The sequence below is a fragment of the Mustela nigripes genome, chromosome 10, assembly GCF_022355385.1.
Source record: "Mustela nigripes isolate SB6536 chromosome 10, MUSNIG.SB6536, whole genome shotgun sequence".
In the NCBI taxonomy this organism is placed as follows: domain Eukaryota; kingdom Metazoa; phylum Chordata; class Mammalia; order Carnivora; family Mustelidae; genus Mustela; species Mustela nigripes.
Genome location: NC_081566.1, coordinates 969,073 through 992,511, shown reverse-complemented (window position 1 = coordinate 992,511; position 23,439 = coordinate 969,073). Strand labels below are relative to the sequence as shown.

At 45.2% G+C, this 23,439-nt stretch overlaps 1 protein-coding gene across 2 annotated transcripts in view; it reads left to right on the top strand.

Annotated features, from left to right (window-relative positions):
• LOC132025321 (uncharacterized) overlaps nucleotides 1-23,439 on the top strand; it is a 317,882-nt gene that overhangs the window by 278,071 nt on the left and 16,372 nt on the right. Inside the window, exon 10 of one of the 2 annotated variants that reach the window (XM_059412390.1) lies at nucleotides 19,230-19,300. The exons of the other annotated variant lie outside the window; for it this stretch is intronic. The gene's annotated coding sequence lies outside the window, so the exon portion shown is untranslated. Of the gene's footprint in view, nucleotides 1-19,229; nucleotides 19,301-23,439 lie in introns of those variants that run through there. 2 annotated transcript variants of the gene reach the window in all.

Genomic DNA, 23,439 nt, shown 5'->3' with positions numbered 1-23,439 from the left:
ATTATAATCTTTTTTATAATTAACGTATAATATATTATTTGCTCCAGGGTTACAGGTCTGGGAATAATCAGTCCAACACACTTCACAGCACTCACCAGAGCACACACCCTCCCCAGTGTCCATCATGCAGCCACCTTCTCCTGACCCCCTCTCCCCAGCAACCCTCAGTTTGTTTCCTGAGATTAAGAGTTTCTTATGGTTTGTCTCCTTCCACGGTCCCATCTTGTTTCATTTTTTCATCTCAACCTCCCATGACCCCCCCCTGCCCTGCCTGTCAAATTCCTCATATCAGACAGATGATATGATAATTGTCTTTCTCTGATTGACTTATTTTGCTCAGCATAATACCCTCTAGTTCCATCCATGTCGTTGCAAATGGCAAAATTTCATTTCTTTTGATGGCTGCATAGTATTCCATTGTATATACATACCGTATCTTCTTTATCCATTCATCTGTGGATGGGCATCTAGGCTCTTTCCATAGTTTGGCTATTGTGGACATTGCTGCTAAAACATCTGGGTACACGTGCCCCTTCGGATCACTACATTTGTATCTTTATGGTAAATACCCAGTAGTGCAATGACTGGGTCATAGGATAGCTCTATTTCCAACTTTTTGAGGAACCTCCATGCTGTTTTCCAGAATGGCTGCACCAGCTTGCATTCCCACCAACAGTGTAGGAGGGTTCCCCTTTCTCCGCATCCTTGCCAACTTCCATCATTTCCTAACTGGTTAATTTTAGCCATTCTGACCGGTGTGAGATGGGGTCTCACTGTAGTTTTGATTTGTATTTCCCTGATGCTGAGTGATATGGAGCAATTTTTCATATGTCTGTTGGCCATCTGGATGTCTCCTTTGCCAAAATGTCTGTCCATGTCTTCTGCCCATTTCTTGATTGGATTATTTGTCCTTTGGGAGTTGAGTTTGATAAGTTCTTTCTAGATTTTGGATACTAGCCCTTTATCTGATATGTCATTTGTGAATATCTTCTCCCATTCTGTCAGATGTCTTTTGGTTTTGTGGACTGTTTCCTTTGCTGTGCAATAACTTTTGATCTTGATGAAGTCCCAATAGTTCATTTTTGCCCTTGCTTCCCTTGCCTTGGTGATGTTTCTAGGTAGAAGTTGCTGCGGCTGAGGTCGAAGAGGTTGCTGCCTGTGTTCTTCTCAAGGATTTTGGTGGATTCCTTTCTCACATTGAGGCCCTTCATCCATTTTGAGTCTATTTTCATGTGTGGTGTAGGGAAATGGTCCAGTTTCATTTTTCTACATGTGGCTGTCCAATTTTCCCAGCACCATTTATTGAAGACTGTCTTTCTGTCCATTGGATATTTTTTCCTGCTTTGTCAAAGATTAGTTGACCATGGAGTTGAGGGTCCATTTCTGGGCTCTTTATTCTGTTCCATTGAGCTATGTGTCTGTTTTTGTGCCAGTACCATGCTGTCCTCATGATGACAGCCTTGCAATAGAGCTTGAAGTCTGGAATAGTGATGTCACCAACTTTGGCTTTCTCTATCAGCATTCCTCTGGCTATTTGGGGTCTTTTCTGGTTCCATATAAATTTTAGGATTATTTGCTCCATTTCCTATTTTAAAATATGTAATTCAGGGCATTAATTACATTCACAATGTTGTGCAACCATTGCCAGGATTTATTTCCAAACGTCTTCTCCAATTTTTGTATCCTTATCCCAGTGCATGCCACAAGTGTGATTTTAATCAATATTTATTAAATGAACTGTTGAATAGATGCATGAATTAATCTGACAGTCTAGAGACTGACTATAAATACACAGCAATTAAGATTTTCTTTTCCACTGTGCAGAGTCATGACAGAGAATAGAGGCTAAACAATTTAAACAAGCTGTAGGAGTAGGAGTGTCTCCATCGAAAGTAGTGTCTTTAGAAAGAGAAGGAACGAGGAACTAATGAGGAATGAGGGTGCGTTTTTGATGAGGAAGCTACCGAACGGAACTCAGTGACCTCCACAAACAGGTGACAAATTCCTTTGCTAAGAAACAGACTTTCAGAAGAGGTGGGCCTGTTAGCCTTTTGCAGGTGGTTTGACTTGTGACGATGTTTACAAAGTACTCCACAGATTTTTCATGTTTTAATGAGTTTTATTTTCTCTCCTCTCTAAGAAGAGGACATCTTGGTTCTGTTATTGTCTTTGGACATGAAAAAAGATTAGCAGGAGTCACTGTCCTCCGTGCCCCATCAGCATGTGAGCGCCAGCCCCGGGCATAGATAAGAGGCGAATCCTGGCCTGATTTCACAGTGATGGGCCAGTTCCGTCTAGAGGTAGGGAAGGAAGGGCAGAGTAGTAATCAGGTCTCTTAGGTCACACGGAAAAATCAATAGCAGCTTGTTTCATTCTAGTGAAAATTTGTTAGGCATGCTGCCTAGTTTGCTAACATTCCCTGCTTCAAATTCTCCTGTGAGGACATTATCTGTCACCCAGGAGGGCCTGGTGTGACCTAGCCCAGAGACTGAAGAGTAACAATGACGCAGGACAGTCCTGATAGTGGGGCCCAGTGGCAAGGGTCAGAAACACAACTCTAAGCACCTTCTCAGTGTCCTACTGGTTCCATGACTCTTTCATGTGTGTGTGTTTAGGTTCATGCAAACGTATGTAACTCTTAAGGTAATTACTATAAAGCAAGCACCATAAATTGATTCCAACTAACTTTTTCTCCCCCTCAAAGTAACGGGTCTACTCCCAACCTCCAAACAAATCTAAGAAGGGCTCACGGGACCTCCTTCCAGGGCAGGCGTGTGCAGGTGTGGAACAGGAACGAGTCTTAGTTTACCTTCACCCGAGTGAACGCGTTCCCGCTGTTTCCAGAGGAAAAAAACTTCACCCAGTGTGTTCTCAATTACTGGGTTCACTTCTTGACGGGAAAAAACCTCAGTAATTATGGCAGTTGCTGTCAAGGGAATAATGGTAACTAGGAGGAAAGAAACGGTCTTTAAGGGTTTTGTCAAGCAATGCAGCCGCACTCAGGAAGAGCGAGTGGCCGACTGATTCCCTCACACGGGCTCAGGAGGCTTTTTTTTTTTTTTTTTTTAGCAAAAACTCAACCATCTACTAACTCTTTCCCTTTGTGTATTTCCCCACTCCTGTTCCCAGCTAACTTCAAAGAATGAATCCGGGATCCACACTAAACAAACAAACAACAAACAAAACCCACAAAACAAAATATCTTAAACTTACTATAAAGATTCATGTTATTTATCAGTTAAAATTCAGCTCCCATAGGCAATAGAAAATATCCTATAAACTTAAACGAAGACACTTTATAGTTCCTGTAGCTCAAATTGTTGCCCCTGAAATAGCCCTGGGGGGTGACATGGGGAAGACACGGGAATGACAGGGGTGACACGGGGTCACGGGGTGACAGGGTGACACGAGGATGACATGGGGCTGACACGGAGATGACAGGGAGGTGACACGCGGTGACACGGGATGACATGGGGTGACACGCGGTGACACGGGGTCCTTGCAAGCAGGCAGGGGCCAGGACCTCCTTCAGCGACGCGCGGCCGGCGCGGAGGCGATTTTCCCGGCTGCCTTGGAGATTCCTCCCTTCCTCTGGCTCCTTCCAGAATGTAAATATTTTGTTGGGACATTTTCTGATTCACTCCTCATTGCTCGCTGACGCTCCAGCTCGGGGTTCTCCCTCAGACCCGGAGAGGGACGCAGGGACACCAGGAGGGCGGGAAGGTCACCTCGGAGCAGGGCCTCCCGGGCGGCGGCCGAGGGGTCCGCGTGGGTCAGGCCGGGCCGCCGCGGCCGCCGAGTCTGTGGCCCCGGAGGGGCAGAGAAGCCGCCGCAGGGCCGCGACCTCCGTCCGGGCCTCCTCGCGCTGCCTCGTCCCTCCGGGGCCTGCGGGGCTGGGGGCCTCGGGGCGTCCGCTCCGGCCCGGGGACGGGGGGGCACAGGGGGGGGACGCGCGGGAGGCCCTGTCCCGGCCCCCCGGGCGCCTGCCAGCTCCGGACCAGAAGCACCCACTTTCCTCCCGAGTCCTTTTGTTTTCTGCCCGTACGTCACCTCGAGAGTCCGACACTTCAATATGACATAATCCGAAGACTCTTCAGTCGCCGCAGAGGGTGCAGCAGCTCTCTGGGGTTGGGGAAGTGGGCGACAGGGGCCGCGGGAAAGGGCACAGACAGTGAGCGGAGCTGGGAAGTCACACACCCTCAGGACAGGGTCTCTGGCCCCTGGTGGCCAGCTCCGCACCTCTTCCTCCCTGGTCAGCGCCTGTCATCGGCTGGGGGTGTGCGCGCGTGTGTGTGGGTGCGCGTGTGTGTGTGGGTGCGCGTGTCCTGGCCCTGTGTTCCCACGGGCGCCCACTCTACCGTGCACAGTGGGTGTACAGCCCGTGCCGAGTATTCCAGAATTCGCCTCTGTCCAGACACAGGTGTAGCTGTGATCCCGAGCCCGGAGCCCGGAGGGAGCCTTTCCTCTCACTTCAGCAGCTGCTCAAAGCTACTGATCTCCCGTCCAACTTCTAAACTGAGAAACTTCATTTCTCTCACAAAAGATTAAAATTGTATCCACAGAGCTGACCTCAAAACAGAATTAACTGCTGTTCTGGAAGCAACCTGACACATTTTCTAAGATCTTAGGAGAAAGGGACCATCTGGTGTGACAGTGCTGACGGCCTGTCCCAGGATGTGAGGCGTAAACCGGTTTGGGAGCAAACTGCTTACCTGCAGCCCAAGACAAAACACCTTCTTCGCAGGGGTGAGGGTCGGGGAGGTGGAATGACTCGGGTGACACAGAAGAAAAGCCAGAAGTAGAACTTGCAGGGCCTCTTGCTTCCTGCTTATGAGTGTCTCCTAGGACTCATCCTTGCTCTGACACCTTCGGGAAGTTCGTAGGCCGAGTGTTTCTTCTCACATTTGTTGCTGCCACAGAGACACTGAGTGCCCCGAGGTGGAGATGTCCTCCAGGACAGCCTGCACACACAGCTCCTCAGGAAGCCTTGCTGGGCGCAGGGGACCAGGCATCGTCAAGCTTCTGTTAATCCACTCCGCCCCACAAGCAGGTCTTAAAACTCTACTGTGCTTATGGCTGACTATTTCTCTTAGAAAGAAAAACCCATGCTCTATGATTTTTCAACTCTGAAAGTAGCGTCTATATGTTTTCCAAACCCTCTTGGGCCTGGAATCCATCAACCATACCTCTTTGCAGACTTAGACCTAGATGATTGGAAGTAATATTGGCTCTTTCTTTGATTGTTATGAAGAAGTCCCAGAGATGAGACTAGATTCTCATTCGTATCTCCTCAAGTGAACATCTAAATTAGGAGTCGGCACTTTTCCTGTAAAGGTCACTTAGTAAATATTTTAGGGTTTCAGGCCAAATGGTCTCTGATGCAAGCTCTCAACTTTGCCCTTGTAGCTGGGAAGCAGTCACAGGGCCTAGACAAATGCACATGGCTGTGATGTAATGAGGTTTTATTTGCAAAAACAGGCAGCAGCATGGGCTTGGCCTGGGCCACAGTGTTTTTCTAAAATTTTCTAAAATACCTCCTTTAAAAATTGTCATGTACTTCCTATTACCATTATCTGAGATTTAAGAATGTTGCTAAACTCGCATGATCTATGCAGTGTATATACAACGGAATGTTACTGAGCCATCAAAATGATGACATCGTGCCATTTGCAGTGACACGGATGGAACTAGAAGATATTATGCTAAGTGAGAAAAGTCAAAGAAAGACAAATACCGTATGATTTTACTCATGTGGAATTTGAGAAATGAAACAGATGAACATAGGGGAAGGGAAAAAGAGAGAGAGAAAGAAGCAAACCATATGTGACTTTTTTTTTTTTTAAGATTTTATTTATTTTTCTGACAGACAGAGATCACACGTACGTAGGCAGAGAGGCAGGCAGAGAGAGAGGAGGAAGCAGACTCCCCGCCGAGCAGAGAGCCCGATGCGGGGCCTGATCCCATCATGACCTGAGCCGAAGGCAGAGGCTTTAACCCACTGAGCCACCCCGGCGCCCCCCATGTGACTCTTAACAGAGAACAAACAGGGATGTTAGAGTTGGCGGGGGCGGGTGTGGGGGGGGGGGGGGGCGGGGGGGGGGGGGGGGGGGGGGGGAGGTTGGGGGGATGGGCCTTAAATAGGGCACTTGTTGTGATGCGTCAAGGCTGTTATATGTGAGTGATGAATCACTGAATTCTACACCTGAAACCAACTTTACTGTAAATGAGAATTTAAATAAAAACTTGCAGTTGTGGGAGATCATATGATAGTTGTCTTTCTCTGCTTGACTGATGCAACATGGGGGCTTAAGTGGGTACGAGAGGAATAAATGAAACAAGATGGGATTGGGAGGGAGACAAACCATAAGTGACTCTTAATCTCACAAAACAAACTGAGGGTTGCTGGGGGGAGGGGGTTAGGGAGAAGGGGGTGGGATTATGGACATTGGGGAGGGTATGTGCTTTGGTGAGTGCTGTGAAGTGTGTAAACCTGGTGATTCACAGACCTGTACCCCTGGGGATAAAAATATATGTTTATAAAAAATAAAAAATTAAAAAAAAAAAAACTTGCAGTTGTGGGGCGCCTGGGTTGCTCAGTGGGTTAAGCCTCTGCCTTTGGCTCAGGTCATGATCTCAGGGTCCTGGGATCGAGCCCCGTATCAGGCTCTCTGCTCAGCAGGGAGCCTGCTTCCTCCTCTCTCTCTGCCTGCTTGTGATCTGTCAGATAAATTTAAAAAATCTTAAAAAAAAAAAACAACATGGAATTGAAAAAAAAAATTTTTTAAACCTATCCATACATTTATGTGATTTTCTTGAAATCACAACATAAAAATGTACTTTTTAATTTTTTTAATCATAACCTTACAGATTAAAAAGCACAATACATTCTTCCTGGCTTAATTCGAATTCTTTCTCTAAACACATGGCCATATTTTTATTTGGTTGTAGTTCGTACCTGCGTCCCATTTGCTATCTTGTTGCTTATGCCCCATTCTCCTGTAGTGCCTCTGTTACATATTGATCTATTCTGCTTACTTATTTTTAAAGATTATGCAAGAGCTATTTCACTATGCTTATAAAGCTAGCTTACTAAAAATTCTCCTATTGTTAAATATTTGGATTTTTTCCCATTATTTTTCCATGAGCTAAATAGGGCTGCTATAAAAATCTTTGTACAAGTGACATCCAAAAAAGTTAAAATCCAAATGTAAAAGCAATGTTACTTCTGCTAGCTCTGCTAATTATTATGCTTGACACATGGTAACATTATACACTAAAAAATACAGCCAGAGGACTATTTTTTAAAAGCGACCAGATAGTGAATTCATGGAGTCACCCTTCTTGTTGAATGATGTCAGAAGACGGTCTTATGCAACTTTTTCTAAGACGTGTGATTTGATCTCAAATATATATTTTTTAATTCTGTAAATCTTCACAGCTATCAGATGTTCCTTCAGAGATCTGATGATGTAACTCAATATTACTGTGCATGCTTTCCTGGGCCAATGGCTTAAATCAATCTATGCTCAAATCGGGCACTTCAGGATTCTAAATCAAACAGTTTCATGAACTTTGTCAACATCAACATAATTAACCTCCTGTTACGGTTAGGCTCAAGCTCATAATCTGCTTTTTCGAAACAGGATAGAGTAGAATCTAAAGGTTAGAAGTTGCCTGTTAGAATAAAAGACTTTTCCTTAGCTCAAAGTTCAGACATGGCTTGGTATTTTCTGGCAGTAAATTCTTTGCCCAGATGCATGGGACACGCTGAGGTCGGAAGCAGCAGAGGGCTAGGTAGCACGCTAGAAGGAAGTGTTCTCAGGCATTCCTCTGTAGAAAGGGCCTTTCTCAAGACGCTCTCATTCAGTTGGAACATTTCAGAAATACAAATCTAAAACAAGGCAACTGGCCAGCAAGCTACAGACTGGTTCAGAATGTTTGGTTCCCTGTTTACATCTTCGGGCACTTAACCCAGCGAGAGGCAGTGCTGAAGATCAGTCTACTGAAACTGTCAGTGGTAGAGAATCAGTTTGTGCTTTTTTTTTTAATATTCAAAATATTCACTTTCATAAGACACACGTAATTATCAGAAAGATAAGCAAAAAATAAGGCATGCAAAATACCTACCCCCAGTTACACATTTACTATTAGAGATCATTTTTATTTTTTAGTATTACAATTAATATAGATATACGTATTATAATTATGTTACAGACCATATTAAATTAGAGTTAAAGAAATGCAATCAGAACAAACATAGCAAGGGTCGATTATAAAAGCTGAACCCATTTTTCATTAAAAGTGTGTATATTGATGAATAATACAGACTTTACCTTGTTTGTCGTAAATGAGTCGAAGGCCCAAACGGAATGCAGTTCCATGTTCAAGGGTCCGGGCTTTAGAGTCAGATACCTGGTGTTGTCTCAGTTTCCCCCTGGCTGTGGGACCCAGGACAACTTGGCTGTCTTCGCCTGCATTTCTTCCTCTGTAAAGTGTGGATATCAATACGATCAAATAAGATAAAGTAAGACAATACATGGAAAGTTCTTAGGGTAGCATCTAGCTTAGTAATTGTTGCAAGGTGATCTCCAGCAGGTCAACCAGCATGAAAAAGCTTCGAGGAGGTTGAGTGATGAGAACATGAAGAGCAAACATGCATCTGGCTTCTGGGTACCACCTAGTAAAGGAGTCAGAGCTGCCGTGAATGGCCACTGCCTAATGGACTCCAGACGCGTGAGAGTTCAGCAAGGCTGCCAGACACAGATTCAACGGACACCGTCAATAACCAGCCAGGAGCTCCGGTGGAACACGAGCTGCCACTCATATCATCCGACACCTCTCAAGTTTCTGGGAATGGAAAGGAAAAGGAAGGCATACAAGTTTATGGATAAATCATTCAAATTCTATAAAAGGCATAGAAGACATGAATAATGAATGAATGGAATTATCTGATATTGTGAATCTGTCAGTTCTCCCCTAAATTCATCTATATATTCCATATGTTCCCAGAAAGCCCCAGCAGAAGTTTTTGAGACAGACTGATGCTAAAACTGACATTAAAGAATTAAGTTTCACAAATAGTTGTCAATTTTATGCACACACGCACGCACGTGCACAAAGAGGAGCAAGGAGAGGAGGGCATATACTAGCAGAGCAGCAGCACAACATGTGCAACAGATAAGAATGCCCGGGAATAGAGATGTGTGTAAGGAAGACATCCTGCAGAAGTGGGGAGCAGATAAATTGTTTAGTATATGGTGCTAAGAAAGCTGGCTCCTTGAAACTAGGAAGGAAAAAATATGCCCGTAGGGTAGAGGGAGATTTTTTGCAACAAGACCGTCTGAGCACAGACGATAAGGGAGGAGAGTGTTGGGTCTGACTACACAAATGTTACAGATCTCTGTTCATCACGGGCACAGAAAATGTTGTTAATAGGTGTGTGCCATTCGAAGAGAATGTTCAAAGTTTAAAATCATTAGGATTAATGTCTAGATTAAAAAGGAATGCCTATTGGGGTGCCTGGGTGGTTCTGTTGGTTAAGGACCCAACTCCTGATTGCGGCTCAGGTCATGATCTCAGGGTTGTGAGATCAAGCCCCATGTCAGGTTCCATGCTCGGTGCAGATTCAGCTTGAGATTCATTCTCTCTCTCTCTCTCTCTCTCTCTCTGCCCTGCTAGTGCTCTTGTTCTCTCTCTCTCTCTCTCTCAAAAAAAAAAAAAATCCTATTAATCATTGAAAAGGCAGGAAAATGGGTAAAGTATATGAATAGGCAACCCACAAAAGGCAGAAATCTAAATGCCTAAAGCTCAAGAGATTCCCAACCTCCCCTGTAGTGAGAAGCATCAGCATTAAAACAAAAGTGTCTTGCCGCTTAATAGCCACTCAATGGAAAAAATTTAACATTAGAGGACTGCAGGATTTCAACAGGTTGAAAGAAACCAGAACACATACGCTTAGCTGGCAGGAGTGGGCCTGGCACAGTCTTTCTGGAAAGTAATCTGGCAGCTCTTCGGGGAATTAGAGCTGGGTATCCTACAATACAGCGTCTCTCTCCTGATAACCTATGTCATCTTGCATGACAAAATCTTCCCTAAGCCTATATGGCTCTGCAAAGAAAATGTACGCTGCAGACTTCTTCATAGCAGCAAGTAGCTGCCCGTCATCAGAGGGAACGTCACACGGCTGCTAGAAGCAACACCCTAGGGAGCATAGCTAGAAGGAGCAAGTAAAAAAGTAAGAAACATAATGAGATACTATCATGTAAGCTAAAAGCACACACATGCCAAAAATACCGCTACACGTAGCACAGATATACGGAGAACATCTATCAAACATCCTAGAGGGCTGCCTACTTAACGTTAGTGTATATTAATGGGAAATAGGGGAACCTGAAGCAAAATAAGAAAGAGACCTTGTGGGAGGAAATGTCATAGTGCACCATCAACTCAGAGAGATGTCTCATTAAATCAAAGCTTTGCACCTAAAATCCAAAGAGTTTAAAAAAAAAAAAAAAAAAAAAGGAGACACCCAATCCAGAACAGAGTGTTACCGAAGGCGCTCTTGGAGCTCAGCAGGCGCTATTCCTGAGCATGTGGAAACGCATGAGCCCCACGGGACTGAAAAGGCAGATTGAGTCCCTGTTCTTAAATTCATGAACCATGGTTCTTCCGGAGTGTTCTTTCAATCTCTTGACGTTCTTTTCCATTCTGCAACACTAGGGAAGATGAGCCACGCGGGGAGTGGAGGGCACGGTTTCTCCATCCGGAGAATCTGGTGATAAACTCCTTCCTGACAGCGGTATCCTAGAAACGCTCGATTTGTGTTCTTGCCTGAGTGATGGAGTCCGTGTTTTTCCTTTACATGCTGGCAGTAGCAAATGTCTTACCATGGCTGCTGTCCAGAGAATTCGAAGCCAGAGCTTTGCTCTGGGCGAGCCTCCAGAAGAGTAATTTGGTTCCCGTAGCTGAGAAGCCCTCAACTTTAAGGAGGACCCAGAGGCTATGCTAACTGCCTCTTCAAGCCTTTATAAGTTGAGGAGGGAGAGAGAGGGGCAGCCCTCAGTCATTCCCAAGTCAGCCTTTCCCAGCCATCGTGTGCTGGCCTTACTTTGATTTCTGTTCTTTTTACAGGATCCCCAGGTGCTTAAGAGGATTTCAAAAGCAAGAGGTGAAACATTACCCGAGATAGTTTATGTTTTTGTTTTAGATCTTCTCCTATCTCCGTACTGGATATGATTAGTTGGGTAAACATTTCCTCGTGCGTGTTGTATTGGTGAGAACTTTTCAGTGTGGGAGAAACACCAGTGCTGGACAGAGCAGGCAGGTTCCCCCATGAGGCTGTAAGAGGCCTCGGAAGGCCTGCCAGTCCCACATCCTGTGTTCTTCCGAAGCTGAAAGTCCTGTTTATTCTTATTAATTCTATTCTTCAACCATTTTCAGTATCTTAATGTAGTATGCTGTTTATAAACAGAGTCTCCTCTCACAATTTTAACAAAACTGCTAATTAGCTATTCTCATTCCTAGTTTACAAGTAAAGAGTGGTCTCAGAGAGGCTCCTGCCTTCCACAGGTGATGCCAAATATGGCAAACCTATGAGGCTATTCTGTTCTATGTGGGTCCATGTGGGAGCCGTCTCCATGCTGGTATGAAAAGCTTCTGTTAAGATACAGATACATTTTGGAAACTGAGTCATCCTCAGTACCTTGGTCTTATTCATTGGTTCAGATTAGGTAGATGTGGCCTCAAAAGCAGGACCTTGAAAGGATGAAGCAGAGAAAAATAACAAGGCTCCCATACTTGGGACACTCACCAGCTAAGGAGAGCAACATAGTGGCCAGCACACAGGAGAGGACCAGTCCCTAAAATCCCCCTCCCTTCCTGTCTGGCACAAGGTGCATTGGGGAATGTTCAGGAGAGAAAGCTGGGCACCAGAGACTGGATTCCAGAAGAGGTGGCAAAAGAAAATTGCAGACACTTGGGAAGGGTGGTGAAGACTGTCCACGGCAAACAAAACCAATCTTTCCAGTCCCAGTACTCGCACCAGGTCTGTTCTCTGTGCCATTTTTCTAGTTAGGGCAGATGGTACTGAAGCAAGGTATAGGTTTTGATGCCTGCTCGCCGCCTCTAAGTCTGCTTGAGGACCCTGTGAGAAGGAGCCTATGGCTTGTCAGTTATGGGTCAGGGATATTGACTTTCGATCGATTGCCCAAATGGCCCGTGATAACAGGTTAATAATAATTGTACTTGCAGTGATGGCAACTTACTATGTGTTAGATGCAGCACCAAATGCTTTAAAAATATCTCATTTCATGTCTTCTGCCCATTTTTTGATTGGGTTATTTGTTCTTTGGGTGTTGAGTTCGATAAATTCTTTATAGATTTTGGATACTAGCCCTTTATCTGATATGTCGTTTGCAATATCTTCTCCCATTCTGTCAGATGTCTTTTGGTTTTGGTGACTGTTACCTTTGCTGTGCAAAAGCTTTTGATCTTGATGAAGTCCCAATAGTTCATTTTTGCCCTTGCTTCCCTTGCCTTTGGCGATGTTTCTAGGAAGAAGTTGCTGCGGCTGAGGTCAAAGAGGTTGCTGCTTGTGTTCTCCTCAAGGATTTTGGTGGATTCCTTTCTCACATTGCGGTCCTTCATCCATTTTGAGTCTATTTTCATGTGTGGCGTAAGGAAATGGTCCAGTTTCATTCTTCTACAGGTGGCTGTCCAGTTTTCCCAGCACCATTTGTTGAAGAGGCTGTCTTTATTCCATTGGACATTCTTTCCTGCTTTGTCAAAGATTAGTTGACCATAGAGTTGAGGGTCCATTTCTGGGCTCTCTATTCTGTTCCATTGATCTATGTGTCTGTTTTTGTGCCAGTAACATACTGTCTTGATGATGACAGCTCTGTAATAGAGCTTGAAGTCCGGAATTGTGATGCCACCAACTTTGGCTTTCTTTTCCAACATTCCTCTGGCTATTTGGGGTCTTTTCTGGTTCCATATAAATTTTAGGATTACTTGTTCCATTTCTTTGAAAAAAATAGATGGGATTTTGATAGAGATTGCATTAAACGTGTAGATTGCTTTAGGTAGCATAGACATTTTCACAATATTTGTTCTTCTAATCCACGAGCACGGAACATTTTTCCATTTCCTTGTGTCTTCCTCAATTTCCTTCATGAGTACTTTACAGTTTTCTGAGTACAGATTCTTTGCCTCTCTGGTTACATTGATTCCTAGGCATCTTATGGTTTTGGGTGCAATTGTAAATGGGATTGACTCCATAATTTCACTTTCTTCTGTCTTGCTATTGGTGTATAGAAATGCAACTGATTTCTGTGCATTGATTTTATATCTTCACACTTGACTGAATTCCTGTACAAGTTCTAGCAGTTTCAGAGTGGAGTCTTTTGGGTCTTCCACATAAAGTATCATATCATCTGCCAAGAGTGAGAGTTTGACTTCTTCCTTGCTGATTCAGATGCATTTAATTTCTTTTTGTTGTCTGATTACTGAGGCTAGGACTTCTAGTACCATGTTGAATAGCAGTGGTGATAATGGACAACCCTGCCATGTTCCTGATCTTAGCGGAAAAGCTCTCATTTTTCCCCATTGAGAATGATACTCACCGTGGGTTCTTCATAGATGGCTCTTATGATATTGATGTATATATCCTCTATCCCTACACTGTGAAGAGTTTTGATCAAGAATGGATTCTGCATTTGTCAAATGCTTTTTCAGCATCTATCGAGAGTATCATATGGTTCTTGTTTCTCTTTTATTAATGTGTTATATGATTGATTGGTTTGCAGATGTTGAATCAACCTTGCAGCCCAGGAATAAATCCCACTTGGTCGTGGTGAATCATCCTTTTAATGTGCTGTTGGATGCCATTGGCTAGTATTTTGGTGAGAATTTTTGCATCTGTGTTTATCACGGATATTGGCCTTTAATTCTCCTTTTTGATGGGATCTTTGTCTGGTTTTGGGATCAAGGTAATGCTGGCCTCATAAAATGAGTTTAGAAGTTTTCCTTCCATTTATATTTTTTGGAGCAGTTTCAGGAGAATAAGTATTAATTTTACTTTAAATGTTTGGTAGGATTCCCCTGGGAGGCCATCTGACCCTAGGCTCTTGTTTGTTGGGAGACTTAATTACTGCTTCAATCTTCTTACTGGTTATGGGTCTGTTTAGGCTTTCTGTTTCTCCTGGCTCAGTTGTGGTAGTTTATATGTCTCTAGGAATGCATCCATTTCTTCCAGGTTGTCAAATGTGTTGGTGTATAGTTGCTTGTAATATGTTCTTATGATTCTTTATATTTCTTTGGTTTTGGTTGTGATCTCTCCTCTTTTATTCATGATTTTATTTATTTGGGTCCTTTTTCTTTTCTTTTTGATAAGTGTGGCCAGGGGTTTATTAATCTTACTAATTCTTTCAAAGAACCAGCTCCTAGTTTTATTGCTTTGTTCTACTGTTCTTTTGGTTCCTATTTCATTGATTTCTGCTCTGGTCTTTATTATTTCTCTTCTTCTGTTAGGTTTATGCTTTCTTTGCTGTTCTTTCTCTAGCTCCTTTAGGTGTAGGGTTAGGTTGTGTACTTGAGAGTTTTCTTGTCTCTTAAGAAAGGCTTGTATAGTGCAATCATATCTTAAGTGTCATTTCCTCCATAACGTATTGCCTTCTACTTAAAAGCCTTCTTTTATTTCCTCTAAGCTGGGGATTCATAATCTTTGGTCCCAAAGACTCATGGATAGAATTTTTGGGTGGAAAAGGGAGGATATATATATATGTTTGAATTTAAATCGGAAAAAAATGACATTTTTGCTGTTGAGGGTGGAGAGTTTATTGTGTGCAGTAGTTCTCCCCTTGATTTACATTAGAACCCCCTGGGAGCTTTTAAAATTTATTTTATTTTGTTTTATATATTATTATTTATTTGTATTAACATATAATGTATTATTTGTTTCAGGGGGACAGTTCTGTGAATCAGCAGTCTTATACAAGTCACAGCACTCACCATAGTACATACCCTCCCCAATGTCCCCACCCATCACCTCCCCCATCATCTCCAGCAGCCCTCAGTCTGTTTCCTGAAATTAAAAATCTCTTATGGTTTGTCTTCCTCCCCAGTCCCATCTTCTTTCATTTGTCTCTCCCTTCTCCCCAAGACCCCCTGCCCTTCCTCTCAAATTCCTCATAGCAGAGAGATCATGTGATAATTGTCTTTCTATGATTGACTTATTTCACTTAGCATAATACCCTTTAGTTCTATCCACATTGCAAATGATAAGATTTCAGTTTTTTGATGGCTGCATAGTATTCCATTGTGTATGTGTGTGTTTGTGTGTGTGTACCACATCTTCTCTATCCATTCATCTGTTGATGGACATCTAGGTTCTTTCCATAGTTTGGCTATTGTGGACCTTGCTGCTAGAAACATTCAGGTGCACATGCCCCTTCGGATCACTACATTTGTATCTTTAGGGTAAATATGCAGTGGTGCAATTGCTGGGTTGTAGGGTAGCTCTATTTTCAACTTTTTGAGGAACCTCCATGCTGTTTTCCCGAATGGCTGTACCAGCTTGCATTCCCACCAACAGTGTAGGAGGGTTCCCCTTTCTCTGCATCCTCACCAACACCTCTCGTTTCCTGACTGCTTAATTTTAGTCATTCTGAGTACCACCTCGGAGCTATTAAAAGGGCTTCTCCCTTAAGATGAATGAAGAAAATCACAATCTCTGGGGATGGGGCTGGAGCATTAGTACTTTTTTTTAAAGGATTTATTTTATGGCTGCATTTTTAATCCTCATAGCCATCCTACGAGATGGATACTGTCATTATCCTCATTTTACAGATGATTAACTTCTGCATATTTCACTTACTCCTGAATTTGTTACATGGCATTGAACATGTGATTTAAATACATTTGGTTCTCCAAAGTACCTATCATAGTGCCTTGCTCTAATGAACTAAACTTTTTAATGCTTACTAAAATAATCACTGCACTCAAGATAGTCATCTTTGGGTTGATATAAAGCAGTGACAAAAAATATTAAGTACTTGGACAGGTTAGTTTTCCAGGCTACTCAATGAACTAAATTCTGGCTATTAGGAATGACAGGTTGGTACAAAGGTAAAAGTTCAGGATCACTGTAAGGGCTGGTTCAGTCCAGAGCTCCTCTGGGATCAGCTGAGGCCTTCATTCAGACTGTGCTGTGGTTCACCCTTCTCCCTTTGCCTATTCTTCTTCCTTTACTCTCTCTAAAGGCTTGATCTCAAAGACTCTCTCCAGTAAACCTCCTGCACACAGGTGTCCATGTCTCCATGTTGAAGGACCCAACCTAAGACAAAAGGAGCCCAAAACAGATGGACCACATTTATTAATTTTATGTTACTTTCTTTTTTTTTAAGATTTTATTTATTTATTTGACAGAGAGAGATCATAAGTAGGAAGATAGGCAGGCAGAGAGAGAGAGGAGGAAGCAGGCTCCCCGCTGAGCAGAGAGCCCGATGCGGGACTCGGTCCCAGAACCCTGAGATCATGACCTGAGCCGAAGGCAGCGGCTTAACCCACTGAGCCACCCAGGTGCCCCAATTTTATGTTACTTTCATAGACATGGTATGTGAGAATAGAAACTGTACATGCTTTATGATCAGAGAGATCAATGCTTATCTGGGATCAGCTCAGGGAAGTTACTTTCAAAGAACCAGCTCCTCATTTCGTTGATTTGTTCTACTGTTCTTTTGGTTTCTATTTCATTGAATTCTGCTCTGATCTTTATGATTTCTCTTCTTAAACTTTCTGCTACTCCATCTTCCAGAAGCTTGAATAAGCAAGAACAGTCTCCTTCTGATTCATTCATTTAACTCATACATACTGAAATTTTGCTACTGTGTGCCCAGGACTTGGGTTTAAAAAGTAATAATGGTTTATTTTATTTAAGAGTAATAATAACCCAATTCCCTTGGGTGCATTCATTCTTAATTCCCCAAATGTCCCTTCATAGAGTCAAGTCACCTTGCTTTATGACAAAGGAAAGAGGTTCAGAGAAGGCATGTTGAAGAAGAAGCTAGCTCAGTTCTCACCAGTCTTGGACAGATGGGAGCTGGAGAGGGGGCCTGCCAGGAGAGATGCGACGTGAGCCCTGAGTCACCTGTGACAGAGCACAGGAAGAAGATGAGGCTACATAACATGTGTATAAGAAAGCAGCTGTGTTTCTTTAATAACTCATTAGAGGTCAAGTGTAGGCTCCCGGGAAAGATGGAGCCCCTGGGAACCACAGACACGGAGTTTCCACCCACTCTGGATTCTTCACTAGGAACACCCATTGGGGACATGAGAAGGACGGAGGCAGGGCCAGGGGCCGGAGAGCATCATTCCCTCAAAGGTGCCAGGCAGCTGCAGACAAATTGTGAAAGATCACTCGGACCCCTTCCCCTAAGAAACAAAAGCCTTAAGTTGTCTGTGGGAGGGCAGCTATCCCTGTCACCCCCAGAACAAGAGTAAAGACCCATTAGGGCTGGGGGAAGGAGAGCAAAGCTCCACCCCTGGGTGAAGGAGAAGGGGCATCCCTGGGCCACATTGGTAGAAGCACTCTCTGCTCTGGAGGAGTAGGACCAAAGAGAAAGACCCACCCCAGCAATCTGAGCCCCAGGGCCTGCCTACAAGCAGGAGGCAACAAGCAACAGCAGTCGGTGTTGGGGGTGAGGAGGAAGCAAGTAGGGAGGTCCGCTCTGCTGCCCAAGCACACAGAAGAGCAGGCGCTGCAGGGGTGTGTGTGGTGCTGGGACGCTGAGGGTCAGCCCCCACCAAGGATAATGCCAGAAAAATCTGAAGCTGGCGGTACCGTGAAAATAACCACAGCAACATCAAAAGCTAAAGCTCGCCCAGGTGGCCTCTGGGCTTCCACTCATCAGGCCATAAAAATGGCGTTGCCTCCTCTCCATTTCCATTCTGGATCTCTGACCTGAGCCAGTCATCCCCCTCTGCTTCGTCCGTACACTGGCACTTTCCATCCCACCGTGTCTCTGAGCTGCACCCTGCCTTATTTCTGCAAATCTCCGCTTGACGGCACCTCTCCTCTCGGCCGCGCGGAGTCTGCTGCTTCGGCTGCCCGTGAGCGTGTAGGTGTCGAGTATCACACTGTTGTAGAGAAGTTCTGTACGCTCCTCTTTGACTGTCCCTTGTCGTTTTGCAGTCTCTTATTCCTTGCCCATACTTCTGGCACTCCTTTTAGGTATTTAAACACATCAAATATACACATTTTATAAACTGCTACTAATAAATCCAGTATCTGAAGTCCTGGTGGGTCTGAGTCTACAATCTTTTTGCTGGCTCTCATTCATGGCACCACGTTTCATCCATGCTTTTTGGGTGAATTATTGTTTGATTTAACTTTATGGGAAAGGGGTCCTGCTGAAAACATATCTTTCCGTAAAGAACTTGTTTTGCTTTAGCCGGAGGATGGTGGGGAGAGGGCTACTGATGGAATACCACCTAAAAGTAAAATTTCAGTGTGAAGGTTTTTAAAAATTACATAGGTAATATAAATTTGGTATGAAACCTTTAAGAAGGCCAGTTTTCAGTTAAAAATTCTTGGGAAACAATATTTTTTCCTTCTATGGCTAAGGTTAAAGCAGATAATTTTCCTTATAGATCCTCTTTGTGAAGTCCTCTTCTTCTTTTTTTTTTTTTTTTTTGCCTTTTAACCTAGTCTATTCTTTTGTTGAGAACAGGTGATCCTTTTGCATTCTAGCTTTTTTTCCCCCTCCTTAGTTGAGTAGGTTCCTACAACACGGGTAGTCACCAGGGCCACCAGGAATGAGCTGATTGTTTCCAGGATAGCTGGTGGTTTAAAAACTTACTCTCCTTTTGGATTCCTGTATTTAATTTGTTTTCAAGAAACTGAAATTGCTTATGAAAATAAAGGATCAGAATGTCCTAGTGGTGCCTGTTAGTCTATTCCTGGGTTTGAATCCTAGGTCTGCTCTCTTAATTATCGTGCAACCTCGGGTAATCTATTTGCTTTCCTGAAGTCGTTTTGTCATTTGTAAAACATAAATAAATAATACTTAGCTGCATGTTTGACTCCCACACAGACTCAAGAATAATGAACCACAGTGCCTAGAACAAAGAGATCTTGCCTGGCACTTAACCACCGGCAGTTATTACAAGTTAGCAGACTCCCTTGGGATAAATGTCCTGAAATCTGTAAAAAACTACAAACTGGTCATTTCCAGGTAGGTCTGTGGCCCACTCAGCCCAGAGTGAGAAGAGTGGCGGCGAGGCATGACTTGGAGTCCGCAGGAACATGCATCAAGGGGGAGGGGTGGGAGAAGGGATTCACCTTCTCCTCCATTTTCCATGTCTCATGCTGTGTCCTGACCAGAAGTGATGATGTACCAAGGATTGCCTCTGAAAAGAAAATGGTAAGTAGGGTAGGGAGACTCTCCCCCAAAGGGCCAACGACCATCGTTCAACATCTTGAAAACAACGGGAGTGTGAGCTCTGTGGTATTTGGGCGGTGAAGCCGGTATTTCCCATCCGCCAGGTGAGGCCCGAATGATGACACCCACAGCATCCAGAGAGTAATATAATTCGCACAGTCCTGATCCACTTACACTAATGTAATTTGAACCTGGCCGATGGGCACCGCGTCATGCCCAGACTGCTCTCTCTCCTGCTTAATTTGTCCAGAGGAAAATTAATGAGAACTTAATGTCCATTTGAAATTGTTAGGCCGATTGGATTTCCCATGTGGCAAAGCATATCTAGTTTGAAAGGATTTTTAAAGTTTGTGAACTGATGGTTATGGGACTGTGGTCACTTTGGACTTTTTTGTTGACTGTGTCCTGCAGCGATCATTCAAAAACCTGTCTCTCAGAGAAATAATGCATTACGGCAGCATCATTAATCGGTGGCCATCCTCTGTCTTATGAAGTAGTCACCATGAAACTATGGAAAGGGCTCGTGGTCCGCATTCCGGCCCCCCCCAGGGGTGTTAGATGACACGCGAGAGGCTCTACAGGCAGCTCTGCCTCTCTCCGGCGCTCCCTCGCTTGCCTAGGTCACACAGCAGGTAAGTGACCGGATTTAGGACCTGCCTGTCTTGTTCCAGAGCCCAGTTCTTTGCACTCCCTCACGGGTAGGCATCCTGGTCTGCAGCTGAGAAGATCGCACCGTGAGGTAGGGAGGTAGAATGGGCATGTGAAAGACTCGTGTGGGGTTTCGGAGAAGAGTTACAAGTGAATTCTGCCTCCGGTGTAGACTGCTGCGAAAGCCAGTGTTCCCGGCATAGCAAATGTCGCTGAGTCACGGTGGGACGCGGGCCAGTGAGGAAGGAGCGTGGGGCCTGCCCCAGCTCCGGGGAAGAGTAGGGCCAGGACCCCGTGCTGGGCTGGAGGAGGGGGCGCCCCTGCCTTTCTCGTGAGCATCCTGCGGAGAGAGCCTCAGGGCGAGGCAGGGAGCTCACGCCTTCCTCACAACCCCACATACCAGTGGTCTCAGACCCGCCTCCTCTACTGCTTCCCGACGGGAGGCCCAGCTTCGCGACTGGGAACAGGGTCGTCCTGACCATCTTCAGAGCGACCTGAGAGAGCTGAAGTGGGAAGATTCGGTTAAAGGGGTTAAATCCCAGAGCCCGTCTTGGCTCCCACTTTTGACCTTCCTTTTCTGGAATGGCTAGGGCTCAGAAAGCCAGATCACTTCCGCGGGGGAGGAGGTGGGACCCGAGGGCAGCCCAGGCCGGTTGGCTGTGCCCGGCGCAAGCCAGGCCCAGCCCTGGCGTCTACGGCGCTGTGGGAAGGCCGGGCGCGGGGTTCCGGCTCCCCGGCGGGCGCGGGCAGTTTCCACCAGGCTGGCTTAGAAGAACGAGGCAGAGAGGACAGGGACTGCCTGGGGCCGGGTCACCTCCCGGTGTGTGGCCCAGGCCGCCGTGCTCCCAGCCGGAGCAGCAAGCTGCTGGTGGGGTCTGGAGAGGCCTACAGGGCGCGGGCAGGGGTAAAAGGAGATCACCCACTTCTCAAGGCCTCTTGTAAGCTTCAGGTGTTCCCTGCGTCACCCACGGTTTTGAGCAGGGCACAGAGCAGAACCCCCCGCCCAGCTCCCATCAGATGGCCTGCTTGTATGCTGCCTCCTGACCTGCAGGCTCTCGGGGCACGGCTTGTGGAGAGTGAGGGCCTCCTGATTCCAGACTAAGTGGAGTGAGCACGGCACCAGAGCCTCCACATTTTCTGTTACTCGGGAGCCTTCAGCACTACGGTAATTTGCAGTTAATGGGATGACCTGTTTCTCACTTGCCCTCGACCCTGACCGAGTGCCCTCTTCTAGCCCGGCACGAACTTCACAGCCCGGGGCGCCGGGGTCCCGACTGAGCACACAGCTTGCGATGGGCTTGCTTTGCCCGGCTTACTGCCCCAGCCACCTTCGGGCCCCTGGACTTGAGCTGCCGCGTCTGTAAAATGGGAACACTGTGAGTGCACACAAGGGGTTGGATCCGTGAATAGTTCTGTTACTATGTGGTCACAATGAAGAGCAAACAGAAGAATTGTGTGTACGCGTGATGTGTGTGTCAGCGTGGAACTCAGAGATGCCACAACTAGGAAGGACCACGAGACGCAGAATTATGGAGAATGACCTTAAAGGCATTTATTTCTGACAGATGGTCATGCTGGTGCCAACAGCCGGCTCTAAGGGGGCCTCAGCTTCAGAACTGCATTTTAACGAGGAGGATTTTTAACTTCGTTATCATATGGCTCAGGGGTGTTGGTGATAATTTCATTCATTCCACAAATATTTTTACTGCCTACCATGTGCAAAGTTTTCCAAATAAAATAGCTGCACATTCAGACAAGAGTGACACATACAATTTCTTGTTAACCGGTCGGGATCCTGTGGGTGATGCTACAGAGAAGGCAGATTGCCCCGTTCCGTGTGCTGCGCTCCCAGCACCCCCCTGCTCCGGGAGCCCTCTCCGCCCACCGCATTCCGCCTGGGCGTGGAGGCCTCGCTGGTTTCTTGGGGTCTCCCTCCTCGTGGAAATCAGTAGACTCCTCCCCTTGCTCATCCTTTCCTGGGCTGCCTCAATGTCCCAGTGTCAGCGAGTTCGGGAAAGTCAAACTGAGAGACTGTATTGCACGATCTAGTAACCCCACCGAAGCCTCAGTCGTTCCAGAAATACTTCCAGTGTGAAGGGCAGCCTGGGCGCGGAGCACCTGGGCCTCAGGAGCTGAACCCAGCAGGGCTGCGGGCACGGCAGCAGCAGATGAGGCACCGACGCACAGTTCTGCTTCCCACTCTGACATTTTTGCCAGAAGATGGGAGAGGAAGGAAGAAGAGGACCCCAGGAAGAGATGGGCCAGATGCTGGGCTGGGCCCTGGGAGGAAGTCAACGGGTAAGACAGTCGGAACAGACTTTTAAGTAGGAAAAAATGAGGTGATTTGAAAGGGGCTGAGATACGTAATGCTTTTTCCTCCAACTAGAGACTTTAGCCATGTCATGACTCGACGTTTTCTGGACATTGTCCCTCTGCTGGAATCTCCAGGGCGGTCATCACTCACCTCCTACCCGACGTGTTCCCTGTTTGACCTGTCGGATGGACTCTTGAAATGCCCCAGGTCACTAAGCAGATTTTTACAAGGGAATTTGTGATCACGTGAACACCGTGTTTCGTCAAGTGGTCAGTCCTTAAGTCTGTTTTCCTGGCGTTTTAAAACAGTGGGCACATGGGGTGGTTCCTTCAATCAAATCCAGCCAAAGGGGTTTCACAGGAGACTATTAGTTTTCATCAAAATATGATTATTTTCTGTGCTTATATTCATAGTCAGGGATCAAAATGTTTTTTTCCCATGGGAAATCTTTCAAATCATAATGCAAGTAGGAAGGTTGATTCATTAGGAAAATTTAATTTAATTTACAAATATACAGAAAGAAAACTAAGGATTATAATCTGAACCTGTTTGATTAAAAATTTGTACTATTCTATGGGTGAAAAATCAAGAACTACCAGATTTTCAAATTTTAACCTGATCCTCTCTGGAATAGTGAATTTAAAATTAATGTCTTCAGGGCAGAATTAATGCTCGTATGGTTTACTCCCTCCTGTAATGAGTTCGTGGTCATATAACATTAGAAGATGGAAAACAGTATTCGGAGAGTACTCTTTAAAGTAGGGACCCACAGTGTGTGGATGGATTCAAAGTGCCCACAAAATCCCCAGAAATGTATGTTAAAAGTCTAATGTGCATGTTCTTTTCTGGAAAGAAATTTCAGTATTTTCACCAGAGTCTCAAACTTGTCTATGATCTTCCAAATGTTGAATCACTGTGTTGGAGGAAAGCTACATTAACCCTTATTCTAACCGGCGGGCACCTGCCCACCCCTTCCCTAACCTGAATGGTTAAACAACCTGCCTAACTTCTCCAGGAGTATAGGGCAGATCTCGGACATGG